We start from the raw sequence: 10585 nt of genomic DNA, 5'->3' as shown, positions 1-10585 counted from the left end.
GCACTTTTCCCCACCCCATCCCAATCCAGTTAAACTCCGGAATTTTTATTATGGAAAAGGAGCAGCGGCCGAGTCTCCACCCCGAGTCGTGTAGTAACTGAACCGTTTGTGCACGTGTGAATTGGCCTGTTGGGGCAGCTTCCCACGGTATGGTGTGTTTCACACCAGCCCGCGCTAGCTGTGTGATATCCGCACCGTGGAAAGCTTAGTAGGGCGAGAGAACTAAAACTTTTTACCGTACTGGCTTTTGTTTTCGACCCTTAAAACAAAACAAAACTGGCATTTCTTTCTGCCAGCCCATTGTGGCTGGGGAAACCCAGCCAGATGGGCGGGTGTAAATAATAAAAGTATTATTGTTGTTGTTGTTGTTGGATCAATCTCCCATAATGTACTCTGAAAATAGAACGGTTCAGAATTAAGCTGGCCACTGTATTTGTGGAGAATGTAGTAAATTTGATTAAATTTTTTAAAAAAAGAAAGTTGGGAGAGAACTGCATGTGTCTGCCTCATCTCATATTTGCCTGGTAAAGATTTGTATTTGTGTGTATATTTTGTTAACCTGTCCAAGCTGGTACAGGCAACTCTTTGCTTACATGGGTTACATTCTTGGGATAGGACGTGAAGCCAAAATAGTATACTGTATAGTGTTGCAGGAAACCCCCCCCCCAATCATTCAGTTTGTACAAACACGACACATACACACTCACACAGGACATACGTGACATTTCTGTTATAAATTCATAGTAAATCAACCACACGTTGGATTCACTTTTATTTTACTCCATGAAGGAAGGACTATCAAAGGAGGATGGTTTGATACAGGACGGCCATAATCCCTTAACCAAGCAGCACATACACAGGAGCCCTACCCAGTTGGCATGACAACCTTGATGGTCCCAGACAGAAGACCATCAAGGTCACAAAGGACTTGCATATGGGAATGGATTCAACATGGACTGGAACAAAGGACAATGATCAGATCTTCCCTCTGGGGGCAGGAAACTGCCAGCTCCCCTTTGTCTCCTGGAAGTGACTCATGGGGAGGGGGAAAGGAGGAACCAGCCAGGTGACAAGACACTAAGGTTACCTCCACAACTCCTCCCTCAACCCCTCCTTTCTGTGATGTGTCAATGATGTAGTCATGATGTAGTTGTGATGTAGTTCTAGGGGTGTAGTTTGGGGGATTAGTAACTAATAAAAGTTTGGGTGCTCTTTTGTTTGGGGCTTCCATTTTGTTTCACCTGGTGGTGGGAGTCCTGTCATGACAGTCTTCAATAAAGACCAAGCCTACTGGCTGCTGTTTTGCTCTGGTATTCCTGGCTGGTGTCCTTGTTTTTTTGTCCAAGGGAGCCCTCAGATTTCTCCGTTAACAATAGTCAAAACACATTGGGCGCAATGGTGGGTGGAATTGCCAAAGCCCCCCGGCCCCTTTTTGCTCCCTTTAATTTTTCTATTTTAAAAAATTGCCAAACATGTAAAGCTGAATGTGCACAAGTTAAATGCTTGTAGATTGCGAGTTATCTGTACTTGCACCACAATACAAAATATCAGTTTGAGTACATATGTTTTGATACAATAAATGCTGCTCTTACTTGTTATTAGATGGGATTTGCACATCGCAGCATCAACTCAAATTTGCTCTCTCATGACGAAACAGGAAATGCCCTGGGCTATTTTCACAAAATCTGACAATATTCTGCTCCTGGAGAAAACTGAACAGCAAGTCTTGGAGAATTTGGAGTGTCTGCCAGGGTAGATCAATCAGCAATTCCATTTCTCAGAAAAGAAAACACAAAAGTAAAAAGGCAGAAACCGAATTATGTGGATTTTTCCCTGGCTTTTTTTTAAAAAAAAAGTCAAATTCTAATCTAGACCCGTGAATTTGATGACACTCATAATCAAGTTTTTAAAGAAGAATCAGGGCTAAGAATCCTGCACATATGACACTCATAATCAAGTTTTTAAAGAAGAATCAGGGCTAAGAATCCTACACATATCTACTCAGAAGTGCAATTGTTTTCGATGGGTCTTATTCCCAGGTAAGTGTGTGAAAGATTGCAGCCTAATTCAGCCATAAAATACCGAGAGAGGTCATTTATAATAGACACATAACATGAGTTATCGACTGGCCCTAATAATGCATACTTGAAAATATATCCCATTGATTTCAGGGGACTTACTTCCAAGTAAGCACCCTTAGGATTTCAACCCTGGTGGCAAATGTCCTGCTGTATAAAAACAAACACCTGAATTGCAGAGATGAGTACTCAAAATTATTTGTAAAAAAACCCCCTGTTCTTCATAGTCCCTGTGCAGTTCTGTGCATGTGGACTTGTAGCTTGTAGCATCAGATGCTCCTACCTGGAATAATGTGTCACCCATTCAGCTCCTTTTTGGAAAGGCTATTCTGTCTGAGCTATGCTGAGGTTGAGCTAGTGTTCTTCCATCTATTTCCTTGCCATCTTTGAAAAGTTATTTCATTCTGTTGCTGCCCCTTTAGGGAAGTGATGCTGCCAGATGTTCTGTGAGAAGACTCAGCACGACTTCCAATAGCTTGTGGGAGGTTTACTTTGGCATGTGCGTTTGCAAAAGAAAGACTGGCTTGGTGGGGTTAAACAAGATTTCTCCTTCCAAGTGGATCTTATCTCCGGTCTTTCTTTGGAAGGTAGGTCAGCCTGAACCTTGGGCGGCTTTGCAGAATTAATTGCGGAAGCTGCTTGTTCTCTCATTGCAATCAACAGTATGCTTGGCAGTGTTAATCTGCTGATGGCTAATTTAATGGTCTCTGCCTGCATAACTTTAGATAATTGCTTTTGTTCCTTGGGCAACATGTTGAGGAAAGTTGTCATCTGCTCCCCTAGGAAATACCAGGGTGAACAAATGGGCCCTGAAGCAGTCAATCCCAGATTGACTCATCTCACCCACCCCCCAGCATCAGAGAGAACCCAGTGTTGCCTCAAGACAGAAAAAGATCCTTTTTCAAATCCACTGGTCATGGTCACCAGTGGATTATAAAAATCTCTAGACACATGTCTAGCTACGTAATGCTGAGTCAGACTGTTGATCCATCTGGCTCAGTACAGTGGTACCTCGGGTTAAGAACTTAATTCGTTCTGGAGGTCCGTTCTTAACCTGAAACTGTTCTTAACCTGAGGTACCACTTTAGCTAATGGGGCCTTCCCGCTGCTGCCAATTTCTGTTCTCATCCTAAAGCAAAGTTCTTAACCCGAGGTACTATTTCTGGGTTAGCAGAGTCTGTAACCTGAAGCGTCTGTAACCCGAGGTACCACTGTACTGTCTACACTGATTGGCAGAAGCTCTCCAGACAGGGCATGTTCCCACCCCTACCAGGAACCGAACCTGGGATCCTCTGCATACCACAGAGATGCTCTTATCATTGAACTGTTGCTTTTGGTGGGTGATTTCAGTTGATAGTCAAGACCTTAGCAGAATTGGATGACTGCAATCAACAGTAGTCTCTGCATGGTCAGAAAGGTCATTTCGGTGCTGCTAACACAGCAAAACAATGTGGGAGGCAGCAGTCACAAGTTAACCCAGGGCATAGGCAAACTCCAGTCCTCCAGATGTTTGGGACTACAATTCCCATCATCCCTAGCTAACAGGACCAGTGGTCAGGGATGATGGGAATTGTAGTCCCAAACATCTGGAGGACTGGAGTTTGACTATTCCTGGGTTAACCGGTTTCTGCAGCCACAGCAGGTGCTGTGATTCTCCAGTGGTTGGACTTCACCCCCAGAGGCACACGCCATTGTTCCTCGAGACAGACGGATGCCAACAATTGTGCAGTGATTTCTGCCAAAGCGATAACAGCGATTGCAACTCAGTTTTTATTGTAACCATTCTTGGCTATCCTTGCAGTGCCAGCAAATTATACATTGCAGTTTATGAATATGATTTCTATTCCCCCCCCCCCCCGGGAATAGAGTTGAGAGATGACCTAACCTGGGTCCACAAAAATAATCTCTCAAAGGACCTATTGATGGCATTTTACCATTGTACTGTTGAGAGTGTATAAACTTATGGTCTGTGTTTGTGGTTTGGGAGCTGCACGGTGTGGGGAAAAACGATGCTGTCCAGGGTTGTAAAGACTGCAGAGAGAATAATTGGATGCACTCTTCCCACCTTGGATCAAATCTATGCTTCCAGGTACCATAAGAAAGCTGCAGAGATAGTGAAGGACAGTGCGCACTCCGGAAATGATCTCTTTCAGCTTCTGCCTTCTGGAAGAAGGTACAGGGTTATAAAGACTAGGACGAGCCGCCTGAGAAACAGTTTCTATTCAAATGCGATTTTGGTTTTAAACACAGTGTAAGGTAGTCTCTATGGGAGTATATTGTATTTTAAAATGAGGTATCAGAGTTTTTAGGGGGCTAACCAGGCTGGGATAGCTGGGATAGCAGGCTTTTTGGCTTTTGAATGTCTGATGTAGATTTTTCCTATTTCATTGTTCTGTATGGGACAATGACAATAAAGATTATCGCATCGTATCATAGTCATTACTGTGTTCTGGGAGTGGGTACACAAACACAATCCCCCACTACCACAGATTATGTAGTCAAGTTTCCTGCATTGGGAGATCGCAGGGGGTCAGTACACCTGGAGTGCAGTAGACGAGCCTCACCTGTGGTTCCCACGCCAGGTAAGTGTGTGTGTGTGTGTGTTTATTTTGTTAACTGAAATGTCTACAAGTGGAACTTTCATGAAGTGTACTAAGGTGTTATGCAACATACACAAATTTTAATAGAATCAGTAAAAGTATCTCAAAAAGCATAATAAAAAGCATCGGTTAAACAGTAGGTACAGGTAGGTTAGAGAGAAATTCACACTGTGAAAGCCCACCTAAACAATTACCATTTTCAGAAGACATCTAAAAGAACGTCGGGATGGTTCCTACCAAACCTCTACTAGTTCAGCAGGAAGTAAGTCTCACTTTATTCAGTGGTTCTTAGTTCCAAGTAAGCGTGCATCAGAATGATTAATCCCACCGAAACACACACACACAAAACACTGTGGACTAAGCCTTGCAACCTGTAACATTACAGGCTTTTAGCATGAAGCTAGAAGGCAAGAGCAAAGCTGGAGAGAGACTGGCCTTGCATTTCTGATGCCAGAAGGCAAAGATCAGGTATTACAGCTTCACTGCAGGGCATGTGTGTGCGTGTGTGGCTTATTCCTTTGATTCGGCTGCCACATAGGCAATCAAGTGGAAAGCTGTCATCATATTGGGCCTGCTTGCACAGAAGAAAAGTCGGGTAGCGTTATTGCCTTTCATCTGGCAGGAGAGAAATAAGGCAGGTTGCCAGTCTGCGCAGGACCCCAAGAATTTATTACGCTCAAGGCTCAATCTATATACACACACATCTCCTTGAACATTAAATTCCAGACGGACATTGCTCACAGCAGGAGCCTAAGGAAACACCAAATGTTGCATCTCGGTGTTGTTGTCGGGGTTTTCCTCCCCTTTTCCTTTTCTCAATTATTTTTAATTCAGCTCCCCTCTCGTTTGCGGATTTCCAAGCATATGCCAAGCACAGCTTGCCACACATCAAATGATTTTTATTTTGCTGGTGTATCCAAAACTGACACAGGGCAGGATCAGAAGCGATCAGCAGGAGTGGGGAGGGGGTTTTTTTCCTTGTAAAACCCCCTCCCCAAAAAACCTGCCTGCTCCCACGGATGCCTGGAGGCCTGCATTTCCTCCAGCTCCCCGGACTGCTAGAAACGCACCACGCGAAACACTCCGGCAAATCAATTCTGAGTCGGATGCTTCTCACAATGCTCCCCTCGGTCCCTCTAGGCAAAACTGAAGGTATTTCTTCTAAGCTAAGCAGGCCAGAAGGCTGTCTGAAAAAGACAGATAGGCAGAGAGAAAATGAGCTCTAAAGGTGCAAGTAATGGAAGGCTTTCTTAAATCTCTCGGCTCAAGCTAGAAGGCTGGTCAGGGAGAGCAGAGAAACATCAGTCAGCAGTAGGCCATCTTGAGTTCTTGTTTTCAGGTCTCAGAGCTCAGGTGAAGAAAGTTAAATACTGCAGTGGTAATCTTTTTCTTTTCTTTTCCTGGGCTAACGTTCTTTGAAACTATTGCTGGAGCGCTGGGCTTTTTGGGAAAACAAGGGGGCCTTAATAAAGGTAAAGGGACCCCTGACCATTAGGTCCAGTCATGACCGACTCTGGGGTTGCAGCGCTCATCTCGCTTTATTGGCCGAGGGAGCCGGCATACAGCTTCTGGGTCATGTGGCCAGCATGACTAAGCCGCTTTGGGCGAACCAGAGCAGCGCACGGAAATGCCGTTTACCTTCCCACCGGAGCGGTACCTATTTATCTACTTGCACTTTGACGTGCTTTCAAACTGCTAGGTTGGCAGGAGCAGGGACCGAAGCACGGGAGCTCACCCCATCGTGGGGATTCGAACCGCCGACCTTCTGATTGGCAAGTCCTAGGCTCTGTGGTTTAACCCACAGCGCCACCCACGTCCCAAGGGAGCCTTATGGCACTTTAAAAAACTATGGGTGAGATTCACGTAATGAGCCTCATCAGCAGAAGTCCTGCACAAGGACTTCCGCTTGAGCAACAGGGCTTTGCCCCCTCTTCCCCCGTGCATCCCCCAAAATTGAGCAGAGTGCAAGGAGGGATAATCCTGAACAGCAAATGGAGATGCTTGTGCAGATGGAACAATTAGAAGCACGCAACATTTGATTACCTCCCTAAGAAACTGTGGCATAAGCCAGCGGGTAACGAACATGTTGCCTTGCAGCTATTGTGACATTTCTTATCCCCGTCCTCTGGCCATGCTACCTGATGGCAGATGTAGTCCCATGACATCTGGAGGGACTGAGGCTCCCTATAAGCTTTTGTGGACCAGAGTCTGCCTCATCAGATGACAGAAATGTTATCCTAAGATGGCAAGCGCGCACACACACACTCATTGTGTTCAGTGGAGCTTTTACCCAAATAAATAGGCATTGAGTTACAGTAAAGTCCTTATTTTATTCAGCATTCTTCAGTTACAATGCAGATTTCATCCCTCAGTGGTAACTTTGCAAGAGAGAGCATGGGAGAAATTGCAACCCATTTCCAAAAGATCTTCCACTTTTTAAAAACGTTATTTAATAGATGTTTCATGTTCCTTTCAGATATATGTGAACCAAATCCTGTATTACAATACTGTTCCTTGCCTGCCTTTTCCACATGTAAATCTACCATGTGACTAGTGCCTTTTAAATAGCTAGCTATAGTGGCCAAGTTCATATGTTTATCATAAGCTAGGCTTAATAAACCGCAATGTGAATTGGCTGCATGCTGGTGAGCGAAGCCCATTTACATCTCCCTTCATGTGATTGAGTAAACAAACCAGGAATCACTTCTCGTGATGTCCAATCTGGGATTTTGTTGCTCCCCAAAACATCAGGATTTGTAAGCCAACAACTTCTGTTTAAAAGCTGTTTTTTTCCTAATCCTGCCTTGTTTGGATGCAACAAACCAGAATTTCAGGTTTGGACATTAAGCAAAGTTCTTCACTCTAACTAGTTGCATGAACTAACTACAGCTCCCCTCATCCTTAACCATTTGTTCTGCTTCCTGGGGCAGTTGTAGTTCAGCAAAATCTGGAGAAGCAAAGGTTCTCCACATCTAACATTGTTGGCTGACATCCGATAGGTCACATCTAACGTTGTGGTTAATTAAACCAGGATTCATGGCTTGTTGTGTGTGAAAATACCCATTAAGTACACAGGCTTCGATTCAGAGTTTGCTCCTGCTGACAAAAAAGAAAGGAGGCAGCTTTCACCAATTTCTCCTTCCCTTGCAGCCCCTTGGAAATCTGTTCTGTAAAGTTGAACGACCCTCCAGAATATTGCAGCAGGCTGGAGGGAAATATTATATTAAAAGCTGTTTTCTTCTTCTACCAGCAGGATTCTCTGCTGGAACTAAGGCATGGATAGGCAAACTAAGGCCCAGGGGCCAGATCCGGCCCAATCGCCTTCTAAATCCGGCCCGTGGATGGTCCGGGAAGCAGCGTGTTTTTACATGAATAGAATTTGTGCTTTTATTTAAAATGCATCTCTGGGTTATTTGTGGGGCATAGGAATTAATTCTTTTTCCTTTTTTCAGGAGTCTGCCCCCCCCCCCAAGGTGAGGGACAGTGGACCGGCCACCTGCTGAAAAAGTTTGCTGACCCCTGATCTAAGGCCTTCCATGAATGAAAAGAGTCTTTCCATTTGCAGAAGGCACACTTACAACCAAAGCCTTAATATTTAGAAGATGTGTCATGTGGATGTTTGCGACTAGTGACATACTAGCATGACGAAAGGCCACAAGCCTCCTGGAAGATGGAATTTTCCCCTCAAATCTCTCTGGGAGAAAAACTTAATTGTTTGAGAAAATAAAAGCTGCTGAATGCATAGGCAGCCTTATCTCTACTAATGCACACACAGAAAAATCTATTTTATTGCGTATTTTAATTATGTGTGGCCATGTTTTTATAACTGGTTTTATATTTGTATACTGCTTGGAAGTCATTGTGGCAAGTAAGTAAGTAAACATGAAGGCTATAAACAAATTTTTTAGATAGAGTCAAATATACAAGACAAGACAATCGGGAAGCTTGAGGTGCTCTTTTATTTATCACCCACCCTGATTACATACATCCTGATTTTACGCACATGTACTTGGAAGCACATGTACTTTGGGACGCAGGTGGTGCTGTGGGTTAAATCACAGAGCCTTGGACTTGCCGATCAGAAGGTCGGCAGTTCGAATCCCTGCGATGGGGTGAGCTCCCGTTGCTCGGTCCCAGCTCCTGCCAACCTAGCAGTTTGAAAGCACAAAGTGCAAGTAGATTAATAGTTACCACTCCAGCGGGAAGGTAAACGGCGGTTCCGTGCACTGCTCTGGTTCGCCAGAAGTGGCTTAGTCATGCTGGCCACATGACCCAGAAGCTGTCTGCGGACAAACGCCGGCTCCCTCGGCCAATAAAGTGAGAGGAGCGCCGCAACCCCAGAGTCGGTCACGACTGGACCTAATGGTCAGGGGTCCCTTTAACTTACTTGGAAGCAAGACCCAGCCTGTTCACTGCGGTAAGATGCACAGGACTACAGCCTCAGATCTTGACCAAGGCTGCGATCCTAACCACTGCAATCTGGGAATAAGCCCCATTGAATTCAGTAGGACATCTGAGTAGACATGGTTACGATTGCAGGACAACCTCCAGACTTTGTAGCCGTTCTCTATGGTGTATATCAGGCATAGGCAACCTTCATCCCTCCAGATGTTTGGGGACTACAACTCCCATCATCCCTAGCTAGCAGGGCCAGTGGTCAGGGATGATGGGAGCTGTAGTCCCAAAACATCAGGAGGGCCCAGTTTGCCTATGCCTGGCATATATCCAACCTTTCCTCCCTTGTTCAGATCCATTTCTAATTTGAAGCCATCTTTTGCACTACCTACAGCGATTGTAAAATAGCCTTAAACAAGGGAGGCTGCACTAATGGGCCATAAACAATGAGAGCAAGCTGCAGAGAACTCCAGCCACTTCTATAGGAAGTACCTGCCTTTTAGATGTTGGGTTGAGCCACATTTCTGCCTTGACTGCATTACATTCTATGGGGCAAGTCAAAATACAATACCGTGCCCCTTAAGCCTGTGTGACATTAGCTGGAACATAGAAGCTGGTGACTAAAACTGGCAAAACATCCCCTTCCTTCTGCCTGTAGATGTTTGGTTGGCACGAATCATTCCTGGCCTCTTAGACATCTAAAAACAAACAGGCCTTTGCAACGTCAGTTTCTTTTTATCAGCCAGTATTTATTATCGACGTTTGCAATTTCTATCCTCCATTTTTATGGTAGTGTCGTCTAATTATTTTAAGAAAAAGAAATTAAAGTGTATCAGAAATAGGAAAAAAAACCAAACTTTGTGAGTTGTTTCTTGCTTTGCAACACCCAAATAAAATAACCTTGTAAATATGCAGAAATTAGACCACTACAATCTATTTTGAACAAAAAGCAAAAATCATAGTTAATAATGTGGTCTCAGAGGAAATCAGAATTGAGAAAGGAACCAGGCAAGGGTGCCCGCTTCCCCTCTGCTATTTATTTCTGTTCTGGAGGTTTTGTTAAACATGTTGAGGAAAGAGGAGGAGGTTAAAGGCATTGTAGTAGGATCCAAGCAATATAAATTAAAAGCCTTTGCTGATGATTTGGTTTTAACATTACAAGATCCAGAAACCAGTGCAGTGAAAGCACTGGAGCTGATTCAAGAGTTTGGGCAGGTAGCAGGATTTAAATTAAACAAGAGCAAAACCAAAGTTTTAGAAAAAAAACTTAGATAATGAGGAAAGAAAAAACCTTTTTGAAAGGACAGGCCTTGTTTCGGTGAAAAAAGTTAAATATTTGGGTGTGAATTTATCGGTAAAGAATTTGAATCTTTACAAAGATAACTGAAAAATTATGGAATGAAATTAAGAGAGATCTTGAGGTTTGGTCAAATCTAAAACTCTCGTTGATGGGCCGAATATCGGTGGTTAAGATGAATGTATTGCCGAAGATGTTGTCTTATTTCAAGTTTT

The sequence above is a fragment of the Podarcis cretensis genome (genome assembly GCF_951804945.1).
Source record: "Podarcis cretensis genome assembly, chromosome: 3".
NCBI lineage: Eukaryota > Metazoa > Chordata > Lepidosauria > Squamata > Lacertidae > Podarcis > Podarcis cretensis.
Note: the sequence above shows the minus strand (reverse complement) of the source record.